The sequence below is a fragment of the Petromyzon marinus genome, chromosome 37 (assembly GCF_048934315.1).
Source record: "Petromyzon marinus isolate PM22_M1 ecotype Great Lakes invasive population chromosome 37, UKy_Petmar_22M1.pri1.0, whole genome shotgun sequence".
Lineage (NCBI taxonomy): Eukaryota > Metazoa > Chordata > Hyperoartia > Petromyzontiformes > Petromyzontidae > Petromyzon > Petromyzon marinus.
The window spans coordinates 13392761-13414918 of NC_133703.1; the positions used below are offsets into that span (position 1 = coordinate 13392761).

The following is a 22158-nucleotide window of genomic DNA, read 5'->3' on the forward strand; positions in this document are numbered from 1 at the left end:
ACGAAGTCATCCGACTGCCCTGCTGATGAAATCTGTTTCAGGTTTTGGTTGCTATAAACACGCACGGATGGACATTTCGGTCCGGAAGACCCCAGAGGCTTACGGCGAGATGTTAACTACCTCGCCCGGTATTACAGGCGGTCGTGGGTTCGATCCTGACCCTGGCGCCTTGTATATTTGGAGTTTGTATCTTATTCTTGGTTCTTTATATATATTTTATTATTTTGCTGTTTCCCTTCAACGTGACTTTACCGAAAGAACCAAGAATATGAATCACTGCAGTCACGAAAGCTTTAAATCAAAAGTTTGTATCTTGTATGTATGTAAAAGTATTTTGCACCGTACGTAGCTAACCCTGCTAATCTTAGGTGCGGGGAAGAACAAACCAAACACAAAAAGCAGTTTTAAAGAAATGAGTTTCAATATAGGTGATTACAACGTGCATAGCTCCGGTGTCTTCATACTATCAGAAGGAAGAGAGTTCCAGACGGCCGCAGAAGCGCTTCTTGTGCTCCCCGTAGTCGTGTGGATTTTTGTCTGGGTGCTCTGTTTTTTTGCTCCACATTTAGAATAAACACCACGCGTTTAGAGTGTTTGGCTACAGCTATACAATTACACGTGATAAGCCACTTCGTTGAGCTTCTTTTAAGGTCAGGTCGCTTCAGATAAATAGCTATGTAGCTCAGTGGGCCCTTCCCTGGTAAAATAAAAAATAGTTTAAACAAGCCCTTATTTTATTTCACTTGGCGAAACAGACGCGAGTCTGTCTTGATTAAATCATTTAACATGCAGACAGCTCACACCGTGCATCATGCATGCAAAACATATGTGCATCGCACTGTAAACGATGCCGACTATGGTAATGTTTGCAAGCATTAAATGAACGATGCCGACTATGGTAATGTTTGCAAGCATTAAATGAATGTATGTGCTGTATCACCAATGACCAAATCACTCCGATTGCACCCAAGCTCGTCAGATCTCAGATGCTGGGCAGGAGGTTTTGAGCCTGGACAGTGACCACGATGCGTAGAACCGGTGGTACGTTGTGGGCAGCAGAGGGTAGTGCAGCAAAACAACAGTTGTACGCTACTTCTATGCTCTCACGTCGATCGATGTTCCCCACCTACGCCAACGCCCACTGACCAGCGTGGTGAAGTATGGTTCAAGCAACCCTCACGACTGGCACGGTGTGCAGATGCCCTTCATCGGGTAGTGGACTGCCAAGAGAGATAGGGCTACACGTGAGAGAACCACGGGACATGCTACTTGACCTTCTGCAGAAGCCTCCGAATATGCACGGTTAGCTACGTACTGTAAGAAAGAAGTTCAACGTACATACATACGTACGTACAAGCCACCTTGTGTGTCATCCTCCAGTCAGCCGCGACGCCGAGCAGTCTCTCACCTGCCTTAGTGAATTCCCTTCTACTTCACACACAGCACCCCCCCCCAACCCTTAACGTCAAGGGCCAGACAACGTACTGCCCAAGCGCTGTGAATGAGTGGGCGGGCGGGCGGGTGGGTGGCCCCGTCGTACCTGCGTCTATGAACGCGCCGAGGGTGTATCCCGAGCACGCCACGCGACGTCTGCCTCCACCTCCGCGGGCGGCGCTCGCACACGCCCCAGGTTCACGGCACGGCACGTGACGGCGGCCAAAGTCCACGCCCGGGCTCGCCACTCGTTGGGCGAGTCGAGGCGGTGCAGGCGGCGACGGTGGCGGTGCTGCCGACGGTGGGGCTGGCGACGCGTTTTAACCCTTGGCTTGCTTGCAGGACCGACCGTGAAGGCGGCGGCAGCGGCAGCGCGTTCACCGCTGCCGGAGTAAAAACGAGGTCCCGGGGTCCGTTGCTCGGACAGAGCAAGGACACCGGCGGTCGCCCCGACGCCGGCTCGGCGCAGCGAGAGCCACGGCGTGGAAATTCCACGTTCCCGCTTCGGAGCCCAAATCGCACGGCTACACCACAGCCTCGATTCACGTTGATTTTTCCTCTCACAAGAAAGGCATCGAGTCGTGTGATTGAGAATCGACTATTCGTTATTAATGGGTTTAAACGCGTATTTCATGCTCATAGTATATTTGTAGCTATTAGAGACCGTAGACTCTACGAATGAGATGAGTGGCATAGCACCGTGGGTTGGCATGGGCCCCGGGGCAAGCAATTAAATCGGGGGCCCCCTGTCCAATGTCCCCCCCTCCCCATATTGCACCTCCCCCCTGGGGCACCGGTGTAGTTGCACCACTTGCACACGAGATCGCTCCGCCACGGAACAAGACGGACGGCACGGGGACAAGGGATCGAGAATAACCAAGCCGTAAACATCGACTTCTTGAGAATTGACTCGTGACCTAAAAAAATGAGCCGCCTCATGGAATCGCTGAGGGAGGGTGGTGGAAGGTTTAAACCTTTCGTGGAACTCTGGCCCCGAGCAGAACCAAAGAGCAAGATCCCCGTTTAGCTTCGGAACAAGACGGCGTACACAAGAGAGGAGGTTGACAGCCACCACCAGCGACGACGTTGCACAACGTCACAACACCCCGTTGGGTACTCTTTAGGTTCTGAGTTGACCTCGAGAATTCCCAGGCCAGCCTCAGTTCTCTGGGTGTCCTCTCGCAAAACTCAGATCGCGTGTGGTAGACCAATGTGATCTCTATATTTTATTTCAGCCGCCACTGATGTTGTGTTGTGACGGGTCTGAAGATGGAACCCAAGTGGCTGCGTAGAAGACTCGATCTCGACTTGTGTTTCCTCGATCAGGGCTCCCATTGTTGACTGAGAGCGCTCTGACCAATAACATCTGGTGAAGTACGGTGTTTGTTTAGCAAGCCCGCTCAAAGCGGTCCAGAGTTCACTCGCGGGCGAACACATGCTGCTGGTTAATTGCCAGCCTGCAAGGCCAATAAACAAAGCAAAATATCTTACTAATTGACAATTAACCCTGGCTGTTGGGATTGCAGTTTTGCAGAATCTTTTTTTGACAATTCTCAATAAAGCGGTCTCTAGTGACTGCAGGGTTCACATAGTTCGCATCGCGCGATGTCAACTACCTTGCCTGGTATACAGGAGGTGTGGGCTCGATCCCGACCCTGACGCCTGCTGCATTTGTGGAGTTTGCGTGTCTCTCTCCCCGTGGTTGTGTGGATTCTTTTCCGGGTCCTCCAGTCTTTTCCTCCACATTTAGAATCAACGTGTGTTTAGAGTATTTGGCTGCTCTACTTTCTCACATGATGATGGTGACAAGCCACTTTGTTGAGCTATAATTTGTGGCCAGGTCGCTTCTGAAAAAGAGCTACATAGCTCAGTGGGACTTACTTGGTAAAATAAAAAAAATTGTTTAGTTTACAAACAACATATATGAATGTGAACAAGGAAAATCTTGCCCAAGCAATATGAAGCGCATATCGCGAGCCTAGAGAATCGGTGGCTTGATGCATCGTCCACCCATAGACCAGACCGCAGGGCCCCCACTGAAGCCACTACGATGGCCAGGGCTTGGTTGTATTAACAGCCGGGCCTATTCCGGATGAGCAGCCTGGCACACCACATCCAGTATACCACCCCTCGCGATGGGATGTGGCTACGAGTCACGTGCCGCCTGCTCCAGCCTACCAGTGACCCATAACATAAGTGGCATACGTATATACACGCCACCCACGATGGCAATGACCCCTACAAAGACAAAGATCCCCCGCATAGTATTTATCAGGCAGTTGGGGCAAGTGCTGCTGTTAGCAAGCACCTATGAGAGCTGGCACGGCACATGAGGGGGTGAGTGGCCAGCAGCACGCCCGACCGCCTTTGTCTCCCCCCAGTGCTCATGTTTCACACACCGCACCACATCAGGCTGAGTCGACCTCGGGGAGGCCCAGGACCACGTCAGCTATTCATCACTGCTATCCACCGTGACGGGGACTTGAACTCGGGGTTTACCCCCCCACATCCCCTTTACAATGTCTCCACTGCTCTGGCAAGATAATAATTTGTTAATTGGCGATCGTTCAAACGCAACTTAATTCTCATGGGACGCCTCGCCTCTAATGTTCCGTTTAATAAGCACGGCTTGGTGATATTAACAACAAAAAATAAGAACATTAATCATACTAACGCTGACGTTAATGACTCCCGATGCAAACTCGCTCTGAATACCACGTTCAAATTCCCAGAGAACTGTGAGCCACAGAGCTGTGAATATTTTGCAGCCGAAACCACTCCGTGGCTCACAACTGGGGCTGCCGAGAGGCGAGGGGGGACGCTCCACCGCCACGTGACGATTCTTGGCTCGACCGCAGCAAATGATGAGAGTGCTGCTGCGTTAGGCTCGTTATGATTTGCACTTGAAAGTAAATTGTATAAGGAGAGGATTGCGCTAAAAGCACGTGTCAGCAACTGAACGAGGGATGCGAGCGTGCACGTGTGTACGTGTGCGTGGATACGTGCGTGCTGTTGGTGTATGCGACATGTGTGTTTGTGAACGGGCATGTGTGTATGCGTGAGGAGCGGTGGTGCAACGGTTAGCACGCTGCGCTACGAGCTTTCTGGCTGCGACCTGCCGTTGTTTGCTCTCGAGAAAACATTTGCACGAGGGCACCACATCCAATTTCTTACCCAGCACCGGCACCATCTCCTCCCCCCCACTCCTCCACCACGGTCCTCAACTTATTGTGTCCCCGCACCTCCGATGAGCACGGTAGGCTACGTACGGTGCGAAGGCAGTTCAACGTACGGTGCGTTCATACGTGGTCCCATCGAGGCCTCCGACCGCAGCGAAGCTAAACACTGCGCGATTACTCTGCAGCTCATTCCAGTCAGATCCCCTGCGTGCGCTATCCACTGTAGACACCAGGATATTGCATGTCAGGAATCACATCCATTACAGATGGGATCAAATCACGGATTTTTTGCACTGTGTTGAAACGAACCTGGATCTTGTGTTTGTTTAAGATTTTGGAAATCTTTTTGGTAACCCCTGCTATGTATGGCAAAGGTGATGGTTTTGATTGGGTCCTCAGATGGTTGTCTACCCATGGCTGGGGAGACAGCTTTGTGGATTGTACGGTCAGAATGTCCATTCATCCTGAGGGTTTGGTGTACGTGCTCCAGCTCACTGGCTAGGTGGTGCTGGTCGGAGATGCAATGGGCCCTATGGTGTAGTGTTTTGATGGATGGCTTCATGAACGAATCTTTGTAGATAGCCAGTGGGCTTGCAAAGTATCTTTGTCTGATAGAAATCAATTTCATGTGAGCCCTGACGACCGCTTGTGTTGCGATCGAAACGTCGTAATTTTTTGTTTATTTTATTTTTATTAAATTGAACCTATCTACGTGACTTTACCGAAAGACCCAAATAATATGAATTCCTGCAGTCACGAAAGCTTTAATTCAAGAAAAAACACTTTTTTTCGAATTTCAAAAGCCACACTTCGGTCTATAACGAGTCACCGCACGCGGCTCCAGGGCCGCAGGTCGCCGACCCCTGGACTCTAGCGCATGGCACGACACCGTTGCTCCTTCTAGGGCCTTTGTATGTATCCTTCATGAGCTGCACACTCCTCCTGGGTATTCTAATCAGACGGCATGACCTATATCTTTCCTTCTACAGGACGCCGACGACTTACGAGTTTTTCCAGCCAGCGGGTAATGGCAATGCTTCTTATCTGAACCAACTGAAAATATTTTTGTTATGTACCAGGTAAGGCCCACTGAGCTATGCAGCTCTTTTCCAGAAGCGACCTGACCACAAATGATAGCTCAACCAAGTTGCTTATCATCATGTGGAAATTTATAGCAGCAGCCAAATACTCTAAACGCGTGGGTGATGTGGATTCGAAATGTGGAGGGAAAAACCGGAGGACCCGGAAAAAAAATCCACGCTACCATGGGGGGGGGGAGAGAGAGAGAGAGAGACACGCAAACTCCAAATATACAGGCATGACTGGTCAGGGTCGAACCCACGACCTCCTGTATACCAGGCGAGGGAGATAACATCTTGCTACCAAGACTGGATCGTGATTGCTCTCAATCTTGCCGTGAACGATTCAGATGCTGTGGGATCATTTATTGTATCCCTGCCAATCTACCAGAAGCGTCTTTTGCCTACAGAAGTCCAATTTCCAGAGCTGCCTGGACCAGGGAGAGGGACAGGGCCGGACCCTGGACAGGGCAGGACCCTGGACAGCAGTCTTCTAAATTCAAATACAGATCAAGTCCTCACGCTATTCATGTGCCACGCTACTGCAAACAAACAATTGAACCACGTGATGCAGAGAGCGCTTCTTAACCAGAGTGCTCTATGGTGTCACGCGGAACACACTCGTACCCAAAGACAAATATCCCCGTATAGCCTTCACAGACTGTTGGGGCAAAGTTCTATTAGCGAGCACTTATGAAGGCCAGCACAGCACACGAGGAGGTGGGTGGCCAGCACGATGCCCGGCCGCCTTCTCCCCGGTGGATGTTTACACACCGCACCAGGTACTCATTTGAGTCAGAGTCGATCTAGAGGAGGCCCAGGACCGCTTCAGATAATCGTCAATGGTGTTGGCCGTGAGCAGGAATCAAACTTGGGTCGCCAGGCTCGTAGCGCAGCGCGCTATCCCGCTACACTACCGCTCTCAAAAACACATATGTACCCACACACAGACGATCCTATATTTCCCGACGGGCACGCAGAATGTTTTTCACAATTATCAGGCGTGCGCGGCCGGCAACAAATGTAATTTCGACATGGATGAAGATAAATTGTTGAACTGAGAAAGAAGCGTGTGGCGAGAATTGTCCCTCGGACAGACGAATGCAACAAACGCCATTCTCGACGGCCATCCATCCCATTAACGCATCGCAGCTTATTCAAAACACTGCCGCTGGGGTAATGCAGAGAGAGAGAGAGAGCGAGGGGATTGGGAGCACGTCGCGACTGCAATAGAAACATTGTATTGCTTGGTTCCCGGCGAACTCAACGAGTTATCAATTTCAATAATCGTCACCCGTCGACCTGAACCTCGCTTATCCAATTTGAATACATTACCCCATACACCACAGCCCAAACGCTGCCATTGGCGGGACTCTCGTCGCCTCGAGTCCATTCTGGCTGACACCAAGAGGAGATGTTCCCAAATTAGCACAAACGTCACAGAACGTCTTCCCTCGCAACTTCGGTCGTGCACCCTTCTTTGGTATTCATGTCAGGCGTCAAAACATTGCCGCTTCTAAACTAATTCTTCTTAATTCTCCGGGTCCTCTGGATATTAACCTCCACATTTATAAACGTGCGTTTAGATTATTTAGAGTATTTGGCTCCGAGAAATTTCCACGTGGTAAGTCTCTTCGCTGAGCTATCATTTGTGGCCAGGTCGCTTCTGAAACAGAAGCTGATCGCTCAGAGGGCTTTACCTGGTAATATAAACATGTTTTTAGTGATTTGCTCACCTTTCCTATACTTTGCACTCATGTTTTGTATTGCTTATTGTAGTAACTTTCTGATCCGCCCCTACTGGACTTCTGTGGAAAAGAGCTTTATAGCTCATCGGATTCTTGCAGTGTAAATAAATATTTTGATTCTGAGTTCTAAAAATGAGCATAGCAGATGAGAAGACGAAGATGCGTGTGATCGATGGCAGAAAGTCGTGTTGAGTATCGAGCGTGGCGTTATGATGTACTAAGAAGATGCTCATCGTCAGGTGCCTTGGGAATGAGTTATGATCCTATTCTGTGCAACGTGAAATACAAACGAGATTCATTCTAATTGTCGGTGTACACTACAACTACCGGCTTTCAGCATCACCGATTGCCATCTCGTTAGACATTAAAATAGAAATGAAAATAAATCTCTCGTCCTTTGCCCTTTCCCTTCATCACCACGGCCCAGTTTAATGAGCTACACTTCAGAAACTCGCCAGTAATTTCAGGATGCGCACACTGCGAAAGGGAGAGATCGAGGTCCCTGGGCAGAGGAACAGCGTCATGAACGCGGCGGATGTCCCCACGCGGACACTCCGGGCCCCACGGACACGGCGCGAGCGCCTGCGCATGGCACCGCTCAGAGCCGCGGGGTAAATCGGACGACGTCGAGCAAATTAACCGCCGAGGTCAACCTGCAAAATACTAGGCCGCGCAGATATCTCTCTCCAGCGAATACAACCCATTAAAATTTTAAAACCTAGCCAGCGTAATAAGCTTAAGGTTTTAGCCAATGGCTCTTAAGGGAGGGGAAAAAAGTAACACAGCCATTGTGCACTGTATTATATTTGGCGTGTCATTAAATCCTCAACGAGTTGACAAATTGTTATGGCTCATATCAATTAAACAATCTGTGTTCTCTTGTATCCTTCTTGATCGTCTCATTTGTGCAGGTTGCGTTCGCACCATTAGCCTAAAACAGGGCTTCATTTCAGCCTGCAAAGGTCCATTTAAATATTTGTTCCAGTTTTCGCTTCGGTTAGAGTGCAAGATTCACAATCACAGATGAACGAGTTAAAATCTCCGTTGGGGGTCGATTCAGCTCATCATCCCTCCAGGGTTGATAAAGGTAGTACAACTTTGTTATCATTCAAGAGCAGTCACCCAACGGATGCAGTATGCCCTGCCATAAAACTGTAATTTCCAAAATTATTGCCCTGCTGCTGGGTTAAACAGAGAGGCATCATCCAAAAACACTATTACCAATGCTACACCGCTTTCCATATAATATTTTATTAAAACAACACTTTTTTATTTTGTTGGCAAGGCCCATTAAGCGATGTAGCTCTTCTTCAGAAGCGACCTGGCCATAAATGATAGCTCAACAAAGTGGCGTATCATCAAGTGGACATTTAGAGCAGCCAGATACTCTCAAGGCACGTTTCTAACGCAACCACGGGAAGAGAGGAAGATATACAAACTCCAAATATAAAGGTGTGAGAGTCGGGAAAAATACAACACCAGGCGGCCTACAACCCCGATGCACCAACGACTGCATAGAGGAGCCTACACTTGTGCTATTGATACCTACTATTGTGTACAGCCACCTGACATTGCCATAACTAAGGAGCCACCTACAATAGCAGCTCTTGTTCAAAACTATTTACAATCGATGTCTCTTGCCAGGAAAAAGGAGCAACATTAAATCAATAGTACACGTGCACATTATTGTGCGTTCAGTTGATGCAAGGCCTGCGCACTGACCGCAGACACACAGCACGGGGGATTCTGGGATCGCTGCTTGAGACCGGATAAAACGAAACGCCTGTGGTTTGGCCGCCCATAGGCAAATGCCAAAGCCATTATCAGGTGGCCAAGCCACAAAGTAAATGCCAGGCCATTAGCAAACGTCGGGCCATTACAGTGGCGGGGTTTTTAATCACAAGCCCAAAGGTCCGAAAATTCAAGTGGCCAGAAACCAACAGCACTTTCAAGGTAGAGGGGTTTTTTTGGATTAGATCACGTAAATATTATTGTTTCATTAAATATGCCACCACCCGACACGGCCAATGACTAAGATTTGTCATGTAAACAAAACACGGCAATTCATTGCGAGTTCAGCACACCGGTGTGTTGAAGAGTAGAAGGGAAAAATCGGAGGACCCGGAGAAAAATCCACGCAACCACGGGGAGAGAGACACCGCAAACTCCAATATGCAGGTGTCAGGGTCGGGATCGAATCCACGACATCCGATATACCAGGCGGGGCAATAAACATCGCGCCACCACGGCACGTTAAATTAAACTGAGTGCAATGAGGTGGGAATGGGGTGCTCCACGCCGGGTAGGACAGGACGATTTCCCAACACCTTTAAAGTTTACGTCCGGTAGAATTTGCTGTGCTTTGTTTGGCAGCAGTCGTTATTTTGTTCAGAGTGAATGAGGTTTTGGCACGGAAAAGAAAGCCAAACTTCTCTGATGCCCCCTTAGTCAGATCACTAACAGAAGCCACTCCACGATGGGTCAGAGGAGATTGCTGTGCCTAGCAGATGTATTCTTTTATTATGGATAACAATATCATTGTTAAACGTGATGGGAGAAAGTGAAACTGTGCAATTGTCTTCTGTGATATTATCTTCGAGTGGGGTTTTGTTGTTGAATGAGACTCGGTTTTGTCACCCCGATCAATAATTATGTTCAAGTCGGTGATGATTGAGAGTGAAACATCTCTGCACGTTGCGCAGCTCAATGTCTAATACCCCACTGTCAGCTTGTAACTAATGCATAAACACTCATTAAATTGGCTGAAAATATCTTTACCATATAGTGGACTGCAGAGCTCTGGAAATATTGTTGATGGCGCCGGCTCACCACGTGACGACGACCTTCCAGCTTGCCTGTGGTTCCTCGGCGATTGTGAGAGATGCCAATTGCATGAACGACGATCGCACTGCCTAGAAAACCAAACGGCATTACTATTGCTATTACAAATGAGTAAGATCCATGAGGCGTACCGTGTTGCCTCTGTAACAATGGCAGGACTGCGCACCTACGGCTGCTGAACGCCAGGCCCCGTTTCCAGGATACCACCAGTGGGTGGTATCCTGGAGTGGATGGCATCCCTTACCATCAATACCTTTTCCTCGACTTTGCACTCTCCTATCGTGTTTTTGTGTTGTTTGTTGTTGTAACTTTCTGACCCGCCCCTATTGGACGTCTGTAAAAAAATAACTTTGTAGCTCATTGGATTCCTCATGCAGTATTAATAGAACCGGCTGACACGGCCGGTTCCGAACCCGGCTTCCGTCCTCCCCACAACTTTAAGCCGGGGGCCTGGCACACCACAAGTGGACCCAGGGTGGACGAGCATCCGGTGGTTCAACAAAACTGTCGGGATGGCGATGTTGCGTTCCGTGTTACGAGTCGAACCGTTACTTAGTCCATAAATACTCCATATTCATCTAAACCCATTATTTGGTGGTGGTTGTGATGCTGTTGCTGCGTTGGCAGTGACGCACAAGCAATAAATAATGACAACAAACTCACATCAGTGACGTTTCGGGCAATGACCCTTCTTCCCCACACCTCCGATTATTATTCATGGTCGGCTACGTATGGTACGAAAGGAGTTCAACATACATAATGCATGTGCTTTCAGGCAATAGCCCTAAACGTCGATAATTACAAATCCTCTAAAACAATGCTTAATGGCCTTATTCTAAATGATAGCCATGCGCATTATCAGGGGGATTTAGATTTTTATTTATTTTATTTTACCAGGTAAGGCCCACTGAGCTAAGTAGCTCCTTTTCAGAAGAGACCTGGCCACAAATGACAGCCCAATGAAGTGGCTTAGCTTCAAGTGGAAATGTATAGCAGCAAAATACTCGAAACGCGTGTTTCTAAATGTGGAGGGAAAAACCGGAGGACTCGGGGAAAAATCCACATGACCACGGGGGAGAGAGACACGCAGACTCCAAATATACAGCAGCAGGCGCTAGGGTCGGGATCGAACCCACGACCTCCTGTGTACCAGGCGATGTAGTTAACATCTCATAGCCACCGTGGCGCCCCAATGCGTAATGTTTGGACTCTTAGGGTTGGTCATCTGAGGTTAAAAAAAAACGAGACTTACTTCGGGATGACAAAGAAGAAGGAGAAGACGATCTCTCAACACCGCAAGAGAGGAGACGCGTGGGTGACCACGCAGTGTTCTCGGTGCGGGTGGTGGTGGTGGAGGGGTTATTATGCAACTGACGACAACCGTGACAGTTACTGTCCCAAGACGGCGCGATCTCAAAGCGAGAATGATCTTGGGGGGGGGGGGGGGGAAACGAGGACAGTGAGAAACCCCAACCAATGTGCTTCTGGCCTCAGCTTCCCCCAGGTCAGTGCCTCGCAACGGCTGTGACGCGACGACGACGACAACAACAACAACAACAACAACAACGGGTGCCGTTCGACAACAAGTGGCGCTGACGTCACCGCGGTGCTCGTGCCAGGCTAGGTGCACCTGGATGGCATCACGTGAAGTGTGGAAGGCGGCTCGCTGCTGGCAGGAGGTTACGGAACAGATCCAGGAGGGAGCACCCATCTGTGCTCCCTACTGTGCCAACACAAATACAAATATCCCTCGTATAGCCTTAACAGATTGTTGGGGCAAGTGCTATTTGCGAGCACCTATGAATGCCCAGAAGAGCACACGAGCGGGTGGGTGTCCAACAACACGCCCGCCCGTCCGCCTTTGTCTCCCTAAGTGGCAATGTTTTTACACATCGAAACCATTTGAGGCTGAGTCGACTTTGGGAGGCCCAAGACTGGTTCAGATAATCGTCACTGGTGTTAGCCGCGATCAGGAATCTAATTCGGGTGGCCGTGTTCATAGCGCAGCATGCTAACCGCTACACTACCGCTCCCAACACACGCATCATCATCATCATCAGCCATGATGAAGCGCTCGACAGTGAGCGGTGCCGTGGAGTGAGAGAGGTGGAGAAGCACCGCTCTAGACCAACTTCTGAGTGGCAGCCTCATCAGACGACACCCACGGCTCTAGAATTGCACAGAACAAACGTGTACAGAGCCCTCCTCCTGGAGTCACCGAGGCCACGCTCGACGAGTGAACGAGGACGATAACGACGCTGCTGCTGCTGCTGCCTGACGGCAGCTACACACCATCCATCCGTCTTGTCAGCGCCCGCATTCTCCAGATTGTAACTCCATTGCAGCCAATGGCCAAACCACCTGAAGTGCGCCGGTCTCTTCAGCTCTCTGGCAGCTAAGCGGGAGATGAGCCTGGGGAGCACTCCGATGCACGTGGCTGGCGTCTGTTCTCCTTCAACGCTGCATTTTCATAACGCCAATTGGTTATAGCGCGATTAATGTATGGGGAAACACATTTTTTTATAACACGGATGCGAATTGGATATAACGCAATTGAGTGAACAGAACTACGTCGCGCGAGTAGGAATGCGCGGTCGTACGGCCGCCTCGGCGTAGCATCACACAAGGCACTGGGGGATGCTGCTGGATGCTTCTAGATGCTACCCAAGCACCTCGGTCTTTGTTCGGCCTGCGTACGCATCTCACGTGCTATCGCGGGCTGTGCCTTACCCCCACATTATATATTAATTTATTACAACGCGATTTTTCCACAAAAAAGGTGTTCTTCAGGAACTACCGCCAAGTTAAAAGGAGAACACACTGTATGTTGAACTTCTTTCGCACAGCACATAGGCAACCGAGCTAATCGGAGGTGCGGGGAGAAAGACAACTACGGATGGGTGACCGCTGTGCGTCACGGGTTGTTACAGGCTGTGTGACTACGTGGTGGGCAGCATTCATCATCCTGCACGGCTGTGGTCCCACCCACGTACATGCTCCCTGCCTTCGCGAGAAAAAAAAACACACACTGACCAGCATGGTGAGGTATGGTCAAAAAACCACACGCACGCAACCGCACACAAAGTGCAGAGACCGTCATCCAGCAGTGGATTGACAAAAGAGCTGTACTGTACATGTCCAGTCATAGGGAGCGCAGCCTCTTGCTCTCTGACTGGAGGGCACGACAAGACCAGCACCGCCCTCAGACGGCCCCACAGGTTGTGTGTGGGGGCTACCGGTGGCTAGGAGATGTTAACTACCTCGCCCGGTATACAGGAGATCGTGGGTTCGATCCCGACCCTGAAGCCTGCTGGATCTGTGGAGTTTGCGTGTCTCTCTCTCATCATCATCAGTGGCTAGGAGATGTTAATTACCTCACCTGGTATACAGGAGGTCGTGGCTTCGATCCCAACCCTGAAGCCTGCTGGATCTGTGGAGTTTGCGTGTCTCTCTCTCTCACCATCATCATCATCACAGTGGCTAGGAGATATTAACTACCTCGCTTGGTATACAGGAGGTCGTGGGTTTGATCCCGACCCTGACGCCTGCTGGATCTGTGGAGTTTGCGTGTCTCTCTCTCTCTCATCATCATCAGTGGCTAGGAAATGTTAACTACCTCGCCTGGTATACAGGAGGTCGTGGGTTCGATCCCGACCCTGAAGCCTGCTGGATCTGTGGAGTTTGCGTGTCTCTCTCTCTCTCTCATCATCATCACGGTGGCTGAGATGTTAACTACCTCGCCTGGTATACAGGAGGTCGTGGGTTTGATCCCGACCCTGAAGCCTGCTGGATCTGTGGGGTTTGCGTGTCTCTCTCTCTCTCTCATCATCATCACGGTGGCTATGATATGTTAACTACCTCGCCTGGTATACAGGAGGTCGTGGGTTTGATCCCGACCCTGAAGCCTGCTGGATCTGTGGAGTTTGCGTATCTCTCTCTCTCTCTCATCATCATCACGGTGGCTATGAGATGTTAACTACCTCGCCTGGTATACAGGAGGTCGTGGGTTTGATCCCGACCCTGAAGCCTGCTGGATATGTGGAGTTTGCGTCTCTCTCTCTCTCTCATCATCATCACGGTGGCTATGAGATGTTAACTACCTCGCCTGGTATACAGGAGGTCGTGGGTTTGATCCCGACCCTGAAGCCTGCTGGATCTGTGGAGTTTGCGTGTCTCTCTCTCTCTCTCATCATCATCACGGTGGCTATGAGATGTTAACTACCTCGCCTGGTATACAGGAGGTCGTGGGTTTGATCCCGACCCTGACGCCTGCTGGATCTGTGGAGTTTGCGTGTCTCTTTCCCCGTGGTCTCGTGGATTTTTTCCGGGTTGTCTGTTTTTTCCCTTCACATTTAGAATTAACATCACGCGTTTAGAGTATTTGACTACTGCTATACATTTCCACGTAATAAGCCACTTTGTTGAGCAATCATATTTGGCCCGGCCGTTTCTGAAAAAAAGAGCTATATAGCTCAGCGAGCCGCCTTACCTGGTTAAATTAAATATATAGTCTAGTTACGCGTAGCGGACACCGAGACTCACACGGGGAAGCGAGGAACAGCTGTGACTGGAACGGTGCACGAGGGCCGTCGAATTAGCGAGCAAAGTCAAAAGCCGTCACGAGTCACCACGTAAATCATGAACCCGACGACTCGGAGAAATCACGCCTCGTCATAACGTCGACTTCTAAGGCTTAATAAGTAAACCTCTAACTATCCATAAGAGGTTGTTTTTTTTTTTAGATCGCGAAAATATAAATGTGTCATTAAAACCCGCCATCACCTGACAGTCAATTCGTCAGGTTTGTCACGTAAACAAAACGTGCCAATTAGTTACTGTTTCAGCGCACCGGTGTTTTGGTGAGTAAACCCACAATATTTACAATTCGAGTAACGACGTTTCGACGGCAATTTCAACAACCAGCCTCATCAGGCGACTGTGACAATGGCCACAAAAAGCAAAGCTGCCCCCCCCCCCCCGTTCGGCAAGCGTCCTATGAAGTTATTTCAGTTTGGCTAAGGTGGCGCAGCGGAAGGCTGCGAGCTCACATTCTGGGTCGGTTGTTGACTCGGCACATCGTCTATCCAGGGTTGATTAAAAAAAATGACTACCACTTTGTGGGGAAGTCAACGGTGGCGGCTGTCTAATAGGGAGACTGGCCCCCACCACAGAATGTGGAATTTCCACCACTGGATCTGCAGGGCTGTGAACAGGACATGAGCATCGTTGCCTCAATGCTCATTTCAGCAGGAAATCACTTTAGACTTCACCCAGCCAGGCGGCGCTATGGCAGACTGCCCAACTCGCAACAGGGAAGGCTGACGTAAGTTTTTATCCAGGTCCAGGATCAACTCGGCCCATCATCTTTTGGTGGGCGGGGGGGGGTCTATAAAATTCGTACCACCTTGTGGGAAGTGTGCAGCGTCCGTCCTATGGAAAGAAAAGCACAAACTTTGGAGTGGGGAATTCCCATCGCTGGTTAAGAGCCATCACTGGAAATGTTGTTGTGACATTCTGACACTGTGCTCCTACTGGACATCTGTGAAAAAATAGCTTTATAGCATTGGCTACAAATTCCAATTCTGATTCTAGATATCTGTTGGCTTTGTAATCCAAATTCTAAAGGTCTACACTGCAATACTATTTTTTTTATTTTACCAGGTAAGGCTCACCGTGCTATAGAGCTATTTTTAAGAAACGCCCTGGCCACAAATGATAGCTCAACGAAGTGGCTTATCACGTGGACATTTATGGCAGCCAAATGCTCTAAACGCATGTTTATAAATATGGTGGGGAAAACCGGAGGACCCGGAGAAAAATCCACGTGATCACGGGGAGAACACGCAAACTCCAAATATACAGGCGCCAGAGTCGACATGGAACCCACGACCTCCTGTATACAAGGCGAGGCAGTTAACATCTCGCCACCGCGGCACCCAAATGCACTTGAACGCCACTGCACAGGCCTGTGTTAGAAGCAGCACTGTGAAGATCCCATGGCTGGTGATGATCATCATCGTCATCATCTTCCACTGCAGGATGGTCCCCCTAAGCCGCCGCCGGCATCCATGATCCTGCGATGTAAAAATACACTAAGGCGCCTGCACATAAAACGATTTCATCACTCCATCTCTTTATTTGACGTTCTCTCAGACGTGCTACATACCTGGCTTGCCACCATTGTTATTATTGATGACGGCGACGTCCAATTAGTCGGCTACTGGAGGAAATTTGGTTTCCAAGATGATAACCGAAGTGCCATTGCAAAAAGGATCAAAATTTCTTAGATGTGAATTCACCATTTCACGAGCACCCCTTGCGATCGTGCCGAGCGGCGCCGACTCTCCCCACGGCCGGTGCTGCGGTGCACACGGGAAATGGGACGAGGAGGCTTCGCTCGTCGTGAAACGCCGACGTGCCCGGATGCATCCACAATCGTAATCAATTTCTGAGTAAAGCATCGCTATTTATACATTACAGGACATTGCGGTTTTTTGTTGTTGTTGTGTTATGCCCGCCAAAGCGCAATATGACTGAAATAAGAGACACCAAAGGCCTTCCAATCTTCTTGAACGTTGAGATTTTATTTTAGACCATTTACCGACGCAGAAATCCTGACTGAGAGAGAGAGAGAGCATTTGCGTGAAAACACTGGCACGAACCTCCTCCCGTCCCTTTCCTTTCCCCAATGTGTCAGTTATCTTCCCCCTTACCTACCCCTTTCCCCTCCCCATATAAAACCTCCATGTCCACACACGTGGTCCCCATCTGGGTGGGGCAGTGACACCAATTCTCCCCCTTCATTGGGAACCTATCACACCGAACTCGCACTGCTGCTGTTTCGCGGATCTTCTTGTTCTCATACTTCACCACACTGGTCAGGAGGGGTTGTTGAACGAGTGGCAGCCCAGGACCCATTTATATCATCGCTCACCACCGTTGTCAGCCGTGACCGTGAATCAAACAGGAGGCGCTGGATCCGTGGCACCATGCGGCATTAACCATGGTGCCATCGATCCGTCCGTGCTGCTTTACCGCAGAACTCCGCTGTGAAACGATCGCGTATGAATTGGGGGGCCCAAGTAGCCATGGTATTCCCAAAGTCCGCGGGATTCTAGCCGATGTCGGCACGGGTGGAATAAGCACCGTGGGGAGATGGTCGCGGGGAGGGGACCCAGTGTGGGTGAATGACAGCACCGCAACGTGTGTGATGAGGAGCAGCGGCACCTTCATCACATCCCTTTACATTTTTATTTTTTTTACCAGGTAATGCCCGCTGAGCTATATAGCTCTTTTTCAGAAGCGACCTGGCCACGATTGATAGCTCAACAAAGTGGCTTACTGTATCACGTGGACATTTATAGCAGTAGTCAAATACTCTAAACGCATGTTTATAAATAAATAAAGCCAGAGGACCTGGAGAAAAATCCACACGATAATGAGAAAAACAAGCAAACTCCAAATATACAACAGGTATCTGGGTCGGGATCGAACCCACGACCTCCTGCATACCAGGCGAGGTCGCTCAAATCTCGCCACCGCATCGCCCTCTGAGTGTGAGTCCACACCGTCCCTTTGTTCTCAAACCCAACACTCGGCAATAATTCCATCGCGTGCTCCAACCCAGACCCTGACTTGCAGCACCACACCGTCTGGGACCACCTCTCCGAAGCATATCGTGGGACCTTTTAGACAAAGGTATCTATTTGGTGTTTGACCATCTTAACACCTGTTTTATTGCCAGAAAGAGTCAAACTGATTCTTATTTTCATTGTCCCCGAAGCAATCTGCACACTCGACTCGATCATCACTACATTCAAGTAACAACTCAACAACACCTCCCCTTTGCACTTGCATTCAACAGCTTAACTCACAGCCACAACTTTGCTTTTGTATGCAGAACTTCTCTCACACCGTACATAGCCAAAAATGCTAATATATCTACGACTATAGATACAATCTACACCTTAGATAGTTTGTAAAATTTTATCTTGAGCTTGCATTTTAATGCAATGAAGCTTTGGGTGGCAGATTAGTGCCAGAAAAGAGCCAACGTATGACAACAAAAATCCAATTGTGTTGACTTGTTAACAGAGAGGAGCCTCTCCTTTCAACATCACATATATATTTCCTATCATCTAAATCAGCACCAGTGCTCGGGACATTAACGATGGCCCCTGTGCACTCTGTAGCCGAGTACTGTGCACCAGTATGGACCAGAAGTAGTCACCACTCGTCGTGTTGATGTCCAACCGAACACTGCAATGCGGTGCATCACTGGAACCCTCAAGTCGACCCCAACACCCTGGCTGCCCATGCTGTCTCCACATCTCTCCCCCACCCATCCACTGCAAGGCTGCAACCCTCCAGAAAGTCCTGCAAATCGAGGAAAACAGTCGCCCCTTCGCATTCACCAGGACCTCAATTACGTTCCTCGTCATCGCTTGAAGTCACGCCGCAGGCCCTTTTGGACCCATGCACTTCACCTTCAACAATGCGAGTTCAACTCCAATGAAGCTTGGAGAGCTGAATGGAGTTCCATAGAACTCCTAAACCAACACCTTGTTGTGAAAGAGCCAACGTAGAACATCCCTAGTTTGGATCTTCTGTGGAGCTCGTGGTTCACCCGAAACCTCGCCGCACAAACTCTATAGTCGTGTGCGACTGTGGTCATCCAGAACAGACCGTACAACGCATAACGACACAATGGTGCGATCCACATCTTCGATGGCGACATCACAGTGATGATTCACTTTGCTTGCTCCTGACGCGGTTATCTGTGGCTTGACCACCTGAATGTGAAATCGTTGTTGTTGCTCTGCATCTACATCAGCAGCCGTAGGAAAGACGGGGTTCTGAAACTTTCCAAACTCAAGACCCACCTGAGTAGCCACGTAGTTTTATCGTACCCATGCCCGGTTGTGTTGTTAAACAGTGATGGCTCGCGAATTCTAAAGAGCAACGAGTCGAAACCCTTGCCAAGAAACGGGGTAATCTTACACGTTGTGGGAGTCACGTTAGCAACAACGGTGTGCATCAGGGGGCGTGCATGGAGGTGTTAGTGTGCAGCTGACAAGGTGGTGCTGATGCAGCTCACAGAGTGATGGTATTACAGTGCAGCTCACAGAAACACGGAGACACACACAGAGATACACAGATATATAGACAAAGAGATGTGACGATATACAAAGACTAAGATCCCCCCACATAGCCTTAACAGACTATTGGGGCAAGTGCTGTTCACGAGCACCTATGAAGGTCGACACGGCACACCAAGGGGTGGGTGGCCAGCACCACACTCGGCCGCCATTGTCTCCCGAGTGGAGACGTTTTACAGATAATATTAAAAGAAACACGGTTAACCACTGCATTAATGCATAGGTAGTGACATCGCAGATGTCACTGTGTCATGCCGGCCCTAGATAGGCACGGCGTGGGATGTAGTGACATCGCAGACACCACTACGATGTGGGTGCAGTACCGGCCCTAGAGGGGCTCGGTGAGCACTGACTGGCAGTGCTGGATGGCACCACGCTCTGCGTGCAGTGCCGACCCCTACAGGATAGGGTGTGAGAGTGCCGGCCATGGGAATGGGGTTGCTAAGGGCCATGGCACTCTGGTTGACCCCGAAGGACACATGACCGGTAAAGTCTACACAGGGCCCCCAGGTGGGGGCTAGGGGTGGTCACGTGTCAGGGCCGAGAACCTGCTAGAAGATTCTAGAAGGTGGTCGTGGCTAAGGGCGGAGCTAGCCCCGCCACAGAGGATATAAGCCGGGTCCCCGAGAGGGACCGGCTGCTGTTGTTCATCCTGAAGAATCGACGTTTGACGTTCTATGTCCTACAAGAGTCACCAACACGTAGACCGGGACCCAGGCCAAGTTCCGATCCGTCGTAGCCAACTCCAGTGTAATTAGAGCAGTTAGCCTGGTGGTCCACCACTATAGGTTGTTAATGTGTTAAGGGGTAGTACCCTGTGTGTTGGTTTTAATAAATGTGTTGCCTCTACGAAGTGCATCTGCAACTCAGTTGAACTCTCTGCACATATGTACTTTACCTACAACAGCCCATCGTTAACAGAGGAATGGTCGGTAAGCGAACACATTGGGCTCTATGGAGGCCTGTTGTTAAGCGATTAGTCGTTAACAGGGGTGGTCGTTAAGAGGGGGTTCTACTGTACCTGTCACCACATACACAGAGGCACATAAACACGGAGACACTCGTAGAGATACAGAGATGGAGACAGACACGGAGACATGCACACAGATGTACACTGGTATAAAGACAGACATGAATACACTCGTGCAGCTAGAGCGAATTCTCGTCACGTATTTTGGGACTGCCACTTCAGAATCTTTATTTATACTGGAGGAATCAGATGAGATATAGAGATCAGTAGAAGTGAGGGATTGGGATCAATCTCTTGGCTACAACACATTCGCCACTCACCCACCCACCCAGGCCCACAGCGGTGTTTAGGTTCAGCGTGGCCGCGAATACGAGCCGGCTCGAATTGTTGCGGTGCCATGGCATGAAAGAGGTTAAGAAGAACTGCAGTTACCCACACCACCACCAGCAAAACTACCACTCATGGGCGAGGTGACATTCAGCGGGAGCATTAAAGAGGTCCCAGATTCCAGATCATTTCACACACAGGTGGGCGACTGTGTATAACTTCTCACCCCGAGCTATCAATATTCTTTCTTATAATTTTTTATTGTATGTTTTTTTTTATTTTTATTTTTTATTTTATCTATCTACGTGGCTTTACCGAAAGATCCAGAGAATATGAATTCGTGCAGTCACGAAAGCTTTAAGTCAAGATCTATCAATTCATACTTTGATACTTGCATTGCCTTTATACTGTTCGCCTTTTTGCCGTACTCTGGTCATTGATGGTTGAGACAGGGCCGTATCGAAGGCTGTCTCAGGTGTAGGCCAATCAGTTTCAAATACAATCCATACATTAAATTATCAGAGCATGTTTATTTGCATGTTTTACCCCAAGTAAGTGTGGTTGATGCCAACTTGACGCCTTTGAATCAGCAATCTATTCGGTGTTTGAACATCTTCACACCTGTTTTAATCCCAGACCTGGGTCTGGCATTAAAACGGTGTTCTTACCTGATGATAGGTTTTTTCCCCTTTTTTCTGGCAACAAAACAGCTGTGTTAAATTGTTAAAACACCAAACTGAAACCTTTTACAAGGAATCATGTTTGCATTAACCACAATACTTGTGGTAAGAATGTAAACCAAAAACACTCTGATAACATATGCATTGTCTTTGAAACAGATTGGTCCACACCAGAGACAGCTTTCTTTTGAGCCTCATCTCAAACGGTGTTAGACCAGAGGATGCCAAAAGGCGTACAGCCCAAAGACAATGCCACTATCAAATTAATAAGAGCTCGGGGTGAGCATCTACATCATGGGACCTCCTTTGCCAGTACCAAAATATTTGCATTCTGACCACAAGTATTGTGGTTAATGCAGACATGATTCCTTGTAAAAGGTTTCAGTTTGGTGTTTTAACAACGTAACACAGCTGTTTTGTTGCCAGAAAAAAGGGGAAAACATATAATCATATTTTGGAACTGGCAAGGGAGGTCCCATGAAGTGTTTTTACCTGTTACGATACCCCCTTGTGGCCCCGGCAGCGTGCGGTGCCATGGAGGGACGGTGGCTGGGAAGCATTGGGTTAGACCCACTGACTTAGTTGGGAAAATGTGGCCAACCAACAACAGGCAGCAGAAGCAGCGACAACTGTAAAACCACTTTCGCCCTCATTAGGCCTCATCAGTTCAGCACCGTCATGAATTGGGAGATTATTTAGATTATTTTGCTGCTATAAATGTACACGTAACAAGCCACTTTAT

At 49.2% G+C, this 22158-nt stretch overlaps 1 protein-coding gene across 4 annotated transcripts in view; it reads right to left on the reverse strand.

The window, feature by feature from the left end:
- RAB11FIP4 (RAB11 family interacting protein 4) overlaps positions 1–22158 on the reverse strand; it is a 72327-nt gene that overhangs the window by 43955 nt on the left and 6214 nt on the right. The window contains exon 2 of one of the 4 annotated variants that reach the window (XM_076072311.1): positions 1541–1817. The exons of 2 other annotated variants lie outside the window; for them this stretch is intronic. The gene's annotated coding sequence lies outside the window, so the exon portion shown is untranslated. Of the gene's footprint in view, positions 1–1354; positions 1446–1540; positions 1818–22158 lie in introns of those variants that run through there. One more of the 4 variants, XM_076072312.1, reaches the window with a different exon arrangement.